Here is an 8112-nt window from a genome sequence, read left to right on the forward strand (position 1 = left end):
TGGAAATGCACTTGTTTCATACTCATTTGATCTTTGAAAATGGAACAGTAACACAGAAAGTTAGAAAAGTAATGCAGGATGAAAAGAAGACTCAGCTTCAACATTTCACCCACCCTTCTTCCCCTTGTTGTTCCAAAAGAAGGAGAAAGGAAAAAAAGAAAGACCTGAAGTCATTTTCAATTGTGCCCCAAATTGGGCAGCAGGATTCCTTTAGAACTCCATATGTGCATTCCGATTTCTCCTTGGATCAACAAGCTGTGTTACAATACCCACTTTAGATACTAAAGTGGCATAGATTCCAGCTTTGCCACAAGAACTTCGAGGCCATCCTCAAATACATCTACTGAATTCCATAAAACACCTTCTTTAGGAAGAGAATTTAACATCTTTCTTCTCACTTGAAAGAGGCCATAAATTGTCCTAAATATAAAGCTAGCAAAGAGTAAGTCACGTGGAGAATTCCACACCATGCATGATTCACCCCAGCATTTGCATGTTCCATTGTAATGTAATTAAACCGGTATGGCTTCACATGGCCACAAACACAGAAACTGGCTAGCTGGTGCGGTGCCTTTCTGTTTGGCTTTGCCTTCAATTACAGTGGTATTGTGCTGAAAAGAAAAGTACTTATTTTCTTTCCTCTTTAGGCTGAATATTTAATGTGTCAGAATCTATCTAATTTTATGTCGGTGGGGGAAAAAAACGTACCTTTGTTGGCTACTCTGTTGACGACCACGTCCACCTTTACAATGAGACCTCGTGGCGCAACGGTAGCGCGTCTGACTCCAGATCAGAAGGTTGCGTGTTCAAATCATGTCGGGGTCATCCTGCTGCTGCTTTTGCTTTGGAGAAGAGTAAGCACAGATCTCTTGTCATACCAGAGTTGGATAAAAAGCAGGCTTAGCATATATAATCCATATATCCCGTACTTGCGTTATTTCATTATGTTGATGGTCAAAACGGGAAAAGTCCTGCTCATCTACAGTAGGTAGATTTGATATGCTGCAGGATTCCTGATTGTTTCAAATGAATCTTGTGGATTTTAAACTAGGAGTCGGGAACCAAAAATAGAGTCCCCCTGTTCCTTTAGCGTGTCATTTTATGGGTTCCTCCATTTTTTTGCATTACTCCCTTTTTGTCAAAACAGGTTAATGAATCGATTTCCTAGAGGCAGCATTTGAATGCTGAATACTGGAGGACAGCACTTTCCCTATGCTGGTGTTGAATTGTTATCTTTTGTTTGCACCTGTTGGTGGTCATTTGACACGCTAGCAGATTTCACCTGAATGTAACATGAGGATCTTGCGCTTTAAACTCTTTCTGTGTGAGAATAAATAGAGGGGGATGTGTAATATTTTAGTATTGATCTAGTTGTCTTGTGTTTTTGCGGTCTTGAAGAGGTGAAGGCGTTCTAAATGACCTATGCTGCCAGCAGTGCTGCATGAGTGTGGAAAGATATTGTCGGGACTTGCAACCTTTTGACAAGAAAGAAAAGGAAATGATCAGAACGCTCCCAAATGGCGTGCGTGTTTTGAGTACGCAGCCACAGGGTTTTTGTGCAGGTAGCGTGGCTGAGCGGTCTAAGGCGCTGGATTAAGGCTCCAGTCTCTTCGGGGGCGTGGGTTCGAATCCCACCGCTGCCATCAGGCTCTTTTTTTCTTCCAGCCTTCTGTGGATGAATAAACGTATCACGCCGTTTAAATACCGCTTCCTTATTTGCCACAGCGTGCAACTTATGTGGACATGGAAATGCACTTGTTTCATACTCATTTGATCTTTGAAAATTGAACAGTAACACAGAAAGTTAGAAAAGTAATGCAGGATGAAAAGAAGACTCAGCTTCAACATTTCACCCACCCTTCTTCCCATTGTTGTTCCAAAGAAGGAGAAAGGAAAAAAAGAAAAACCTGAAGTCATTTTCAATTGTGCCCCAAATTGGGCAGCAGGATTCCTTTAGAACTCCATATGTATAGTTGATGGGATATTTTGGGATATTGCTAGTGTACCTATAATAGAGGACAAAACATAGTGCAAATATTGCTACTAAAATATAATGAATATTGCCGGTGATCAGAGTGCACTCACATATTCCAGAATAATAATGCGTGTTATAGGTGCCTCCCCTTGGTAGAAATGGGGGGTGTGTTCCTTTAAAATTCCCTCCTCAAGTGATAGCCGATAGGGTATCCAGGTCAGCATAGAATCTCACAAACAGCAACCAAAGGAATACTTAAAGGCGATTTATTCACTTGAAAAAAGGTTGAATTTAATAAAATAATAAAAACAAATAAGAAAGAGATGCTGGTCCTACGCGTTTCGTCCTTCTACAGCAAGGACTTCCTCAGGGACCTCTTTCAGGCCGTGTACCTATCAGTTAAGTTAAAGTTTTTGTGTTTTTTATCACTTTTCCACGGGTGTCCGTGTTGTTTTGTTATTTGCTGTTTTCCCAGTATTGTAATACATATCCATATTGTTGTTAATTAGTAATGGCAGAAAGTAGCAATAATTACTTACAAAGGATACAAAAAGCAAGATCACAAAAGTTTGAATCTATGTTTAAAAATGTGACCAAACCAAGACCCATGGGTGGGTTGGATGAATTTTTCAAACAAAAGGAGAAATTGTTAAATCTGGAAACTAGAAAATGGTGGGAAATTGCATATCTGGGGAGCTATCTAGACGAGGGTCTCATTCCTAGGGGACTCCGCATAGATAAAACCCCAGCCTTTGGTTTGGAAAATGAGGAGTTTTTGAGTAAATGGGATGAAATTTTATGCAATTGTTCCCGTCAATTAATGACTTTATTGTTGGATTTCTCCAAGGCAAGCAAATCAAAAATTGAGGAAGATTTGGATGTTTTGGATAAATCAGATGGTATAAATAGGGATGATGTGGAGTTCCAAGAAAGAGAAGAAACTCTATTAAAGAGATTACAATTTCTAGATGGGAAGATTTCTGACACAACAAATAATAAATATCTGAGGGATAAAGATGATAAGGCCCAAAATCATTTTTCCACCAAGAACAAAATTGCTCGTAAAAAACTGGGAAGGATGAATGTCCGAAATAAATTCATTAGGACCCCATCCAGAAATTTTAGGAGAGGTACTCCTGAGAGAGAAAAGAAATCCCAATACCACTCCAGAAAAAGATTCCCTTCTTTTGATGCTAGGAAAAAGACCCCAGTCAGAGGCAGGTCCCCTAAGACCTTTGAAAAAGGTTCCCCAGAAAGAAAGAGGGAGATCATACATAAAAACCCAGAAAGGGGGGGTCAATTATCCTTCAAAGGAAGGATGGATAGGAGTAATACTGATGCCAACAGTGATGTCACCCTGAATTCATATAGAAGGGAAAATCCTTCGGGCACTTATGCTCAGGTGGTGAGAAATAAGGAAGATAATAGAAAAGGAAACCCTTTGGAGATCAGGGAAAGTGAAAATTTTCAGGAGAGAGCAAGAGCCCCAAAAGAGAAGACCATTACCAATTATTTTCAGCCCCGAGAGAAACGGTGGGATCATCCCAATCGCTTCTCCCATTTGTACAGGGAATCCCCACCCAAAAGAAAAAGAGCAGAGGATCTGGAGAGGAACTCAGGGAGGGATTAGAAATATCAGGGGATGTTTTCCAAAGAGGGATTGTCAATTTATCTGGAGTAAATTTGACAGAACAGGAAATGCAGCTCTTGGAGAAGGGAATGAAATTCGCCCCTAACCAAGAGGCAGATGATTTTCAATTATATATTGATTTTAAAAAATTTATTAGATCAATGACAGTCACTAGACATTTTTTGAAATTCCCGAATCCAATTGAGAACAAAGACGAGTACGAGTCCAATGACATACAGAGAAAATTTAAGCCCAGGTCCAAATTCTTCCCTGCACATAGCAAAGGGTCACATTTGGAAACCTTTGAAGACCTAGTTGAAAAGGATTTTGAAAAATGGGTAGGTAAGAGAAAAAGAGGAGGGAACCAAGTACACAATCTAACAAAGGGGGAGCAAGCAGCATTAAAAAATCTAACCTCTAGGGAGGACATTGTCATAAAGGAAGCGGACAAAGGGGGGGCAATAGTCATCATGTCAGAACAGTATTACCGCCAAGAGGCTTCCAATATCTTGGCGGATGGGAATACGTACAAAAAACTTAAAAATGACCCCTCCCAGGTGTTTAATATGGAACTAAAAACCCTTTTAGAAGAGGCCAGAAATGAAAACATCATTACAAAAAGAAATTTTGATTATCTTTGGAACCCCCATCCAGTCATCCCTATTTTTTATTTTATCCCCAAGATTCACAAAAACCTTACAAGCCCCCCAGGGCGCCCAATTATAAGCGGGATTGAATCTATCACGGCCAACTTGTCAGCCTTTTTAGACTCCTATTTACAAAAATATGCACAAAGAGCATGGTCATATACTAAGGACACTAAATCCTTTTTGCAGGAAATTGAAAGTTTGGAATGGCAGGAAGATTACAGTTGGGCTATACTAGATGTAACCTCATTGTATACAGTCATCAGTCATAACCTTGGGCTTAAAGCAGTGGCTTTTTATTTACATCAGGATGAAGACATTTCCCTCGGCCTTAGATCTTTCATTTTGTGGGGCATCCAGTTTATATTGGAACATAATTTTTTCCTTTTTGACCAATCATTTTATCTCCAGCTGGTGGGAACCGCCATGGGTACCAGGTTCGCCCCCAGTTATGCCAACATATACATGCGCAGATGGGAAGACCTCTGCGTGCGTCTGGGGCATGACTGGGTGGTGAACCTGGTCCTATGGCGGAGATATATTGATGACGTGATTGTCATTTGGAAAGGGTCAGACTCTGAATTTATGACTTTTGTTGATCATTTAAATCAGAATGAATATAATTTAAAATTTTCCCCAGTGTGGAACCGCAGAGAAATAAATTTCTTAGACCTCACCTTATTCTGTGATAACAACAAGATAAAATCCAAATGCTTTTTTAAACCAACTGACGGGAATAGCTACGTCCATAAACATAGTTGCCACCACCAGCCTTGGCTGAAGGGCATTGCCAAAGGACAATTAACCAGAGTAAGGAGGAACTGCTCACACACGGAGGACTTTCAGGTACAGGCACAACATATAGCCGGTAAGCTGGTCAAAAAAGGTTACAACCAAAAACAGATTAATAGAGACATCCATATGATGTCCAAGAGAAATAGGAATGAGCTTCTAGCGGATGGCCCTATTAACAAAAAGAAAAAAACAGGGGAGAATTTCAAACAGGCTTTTTTCACACAATACAGTGTGGACCATTCAAAAATACAGAGGAGTTTGTATAAATTTTGGCCTATACTATTGGAGGATCCCATTTTGGGGGAACACCTATCTAACAGACCAAAAATTATTTATAGGAAACAACAAAACCTCAAAAATATACTAGCACCTAGTTACGCCTTAAGGAATGGATCCACAAGTAGAAATAAAAAAGAGCTAAAAGGTTTTAAGGGTTGCAAAAGCTGTAAAGCATGTTCACAAGTTAACACGGATAAAGTTACTTCATATAGCAGTTTTGTGACAGGAAAATCCTTTCCTATTAAATCAGAAATTGGATGCCGCACTACCTGTGTGGTATATCTCCTCCAGTGCCCATGCGGCAGACAATATGTTGGCCGCACAAAAAGATGTCTAAAAGTAAGACTCCTAGAACATATAAACAATATAAAGAAACGATTGGAGACCCACTCAGTCCCCCTCCATTGTAACAGTTGCCCGTCTTTTTGTTTGAAGGGACTACGCTGTATAGGGATAGAACAAATCCAATCCCACTGGAGAGGGGGCAATAAAGAGAAAAGATTGGCACAAAGAGAATCTTTTTGGATTCACAGGTTGCGCACTCTTACGCCTAGGGGTTTAAATGTGGACATGGATATCATCTGTTTTTTGAATTAATTGAGTGTATATATCTTTAATCAAATACACAGCTAAATATAATGTAATATAATTTGAACATCCAGTAAAACACAACACTATTTTAGTAGTAAAATGTATATCTCTGATGTCCCCTTCCTTTGTAATGAACATTAAAGGTTCAACCTTTTATACGATTCTACACAATATGGATATGTAATTGAATATAGAAACGAATATTCATGTCACTTCACATTAATGGTGATATAGTCATTTTAATTTTGATTGGTTTATCATTTGTTTAATTATTCTACACAATATGGATGTGCAATTTGAATCTAGGAAAAAGGACATTCTATGTCACTTATTTCAAATGAATTCACAATTGAGAATGTGAATTCATCCTACAATGTCACTTTAATAGATATTATGATAACAATATTGTCACTAACATATTAATTCACTATTATCATTGACAAAGTAATTATGGTTGATGGTTAATATGATATATAAAAAAATGTTGTTGCTAATGTATGAATTTATATTCAGTATCATTGGTTATTAAGTAAAATTATAATTAAATTAAAATTAACAGTATTGGTATTGCACAAATCCATTTATTATTATCACTAATGACTAAGTAATATTATACTTGATATAATGAATGATTGACTTGGATGGGAAGTCCTTTCATTCTTTTTAACTGGTTAAAATTATTATTTCATTTAGAGGATGCAATATTTAGATCAAGGTTTTTTCCAATGTGATCAAAGAAAACATTCTAATAGTTTTTTATTTCTAGTGCCTAAGTTATACATTAGATGTCTCTTTAAGCCGTTATAAATGCTGTGGAACGCACAGCCATCTTTGCTTCCCGAGCATGGAACGCATAAAGATCACGTGACCGGCAATTATACACGTGACGTAAGACGTACGACGTGGCGCATGACGAATGCGGAAGTGTTTGGAGTTCCGAACGGACCCGGCTTTTCTCATTGCGGTTAAACAGCTACACCTGAAAAGAAGTTTTTCGGCGAATCGGAAGCAGGCATGGAGAAGACACCCACTATTCCACCAATGACTTGGAGGGCTTAGCCCTATATAATAGCTTTTTATTGTTAGTGTTTTTTAGGATGCTGTTATTTGTACCTGTAAAATTTGATTTACTGAAAGAGGTCCCTGAGGAAGTCCTTGCTGTAGAAGGACGAAACGCGTAGGACCAGCATCTCTTTCTTATTTGTTTTTATTATTTTATTCAATTCAACCTTTTTTCAAGTGAATAAATCGCCTTTAAGTATTCCTTTGGTTGCTGTTTGTGAGATTCTATGCTGACCTGGATACCCTATCGGCTATCACTTGAGGAGGGAATTTTAAAGGAACACACCCCCCATTTCTACCAAGGGGAGGCACCTATAACACGCATTATTATTCTGGAATATGTGAGTGCACTCTGATCACCGGCAATATTAATTATATTTTAGTAGCAATATTTGCACTATGTTTTGTCCTCTATTATAGGTACACTAGCAATATCCCAAAATATCCCATCAACTATACAGTCTTGCAATTTGGTTATCAGCTGGGAGATAACCCTGGGAGGCCGTGTACCTATCAGTTAAGTTAAAGTTTTTGTGTTTTTTATCACTTTTCCACGGGTGTCCGTGTTGTTTTGTTATTTGCAGAACTCCATATGTGCATTCCGATTTCTCCTTGGATCAACAAGCTGTGTTACAATACCCACTTTAGATACTAAAGTGGCATAGTTTCCAGCTTTGCCACAAGAACATCGAGGCCATCCTCAAATACATCTACTGAATTCCATAAAACACCTTCTTTAGGAAGAGAATTGAACATCTTTCTTCTCACTTGAAAGAGGCCATAAATTGTCCTAAATATAAAGCTAGCAAAGAGTAAGTCACGTGGAGAATTCCACACCATGCACGATTCACCCCAGCATTTGCATGTTCCATTGTAATGTAATTAAACCGGTATGGCTTCACATGGCCACAAACACAGAAACTGGCTAGCTGGTGCGGTGCCTTTCTGTTTGGCTTTGCCTTCAATTACAGTGGTATTGTGCTGAAAAAAAAGTACTTATTTTCTTTCCTCTTTAGGCTGAATATTTAATTTGTCAGAATCTATCTAATTTTATGTTGGTGGGGTAAAAAAACCTACCTTTGTTGGCTACTCTGTTGACGACCACGTCCACCTTTACAATGAGACTTCGTGGC

General features: G+C 38.6%; 1 non-coding gene across 1 annotated transcript; it reads left to right on the forward strand.

Moving 5' to 3' along the window:
* Window positions 1-753: 753 nt before the first annotated feature.
* On the forward strand, window positions 754-825 carry TRNAW-CCA (transfer RNA tryptophan (anticodon CCA)). Its single transcript has one exon. It is a non-coding gene; the product is annotated as a tRNA-Trp (tRNA).
* Window positions 826-8112: the final 7287 nt, after the last annotated feature.

This window comes from Pelobates fuscus, chromosome 3 (assembly GCF_036172605.1).
Source record: "Pelobates fuscus isolate aPelFus1 chromosome 3, aPelFus1.pri, whole genome shotgun sequence".
Classification (NCBI taxonomy): domain Eukaryota; kingdom Metazoa; phylum Chordata; class Amphibia; order Anura; family Pelobatidae; genus Pelobates; species Pelobates fuscus.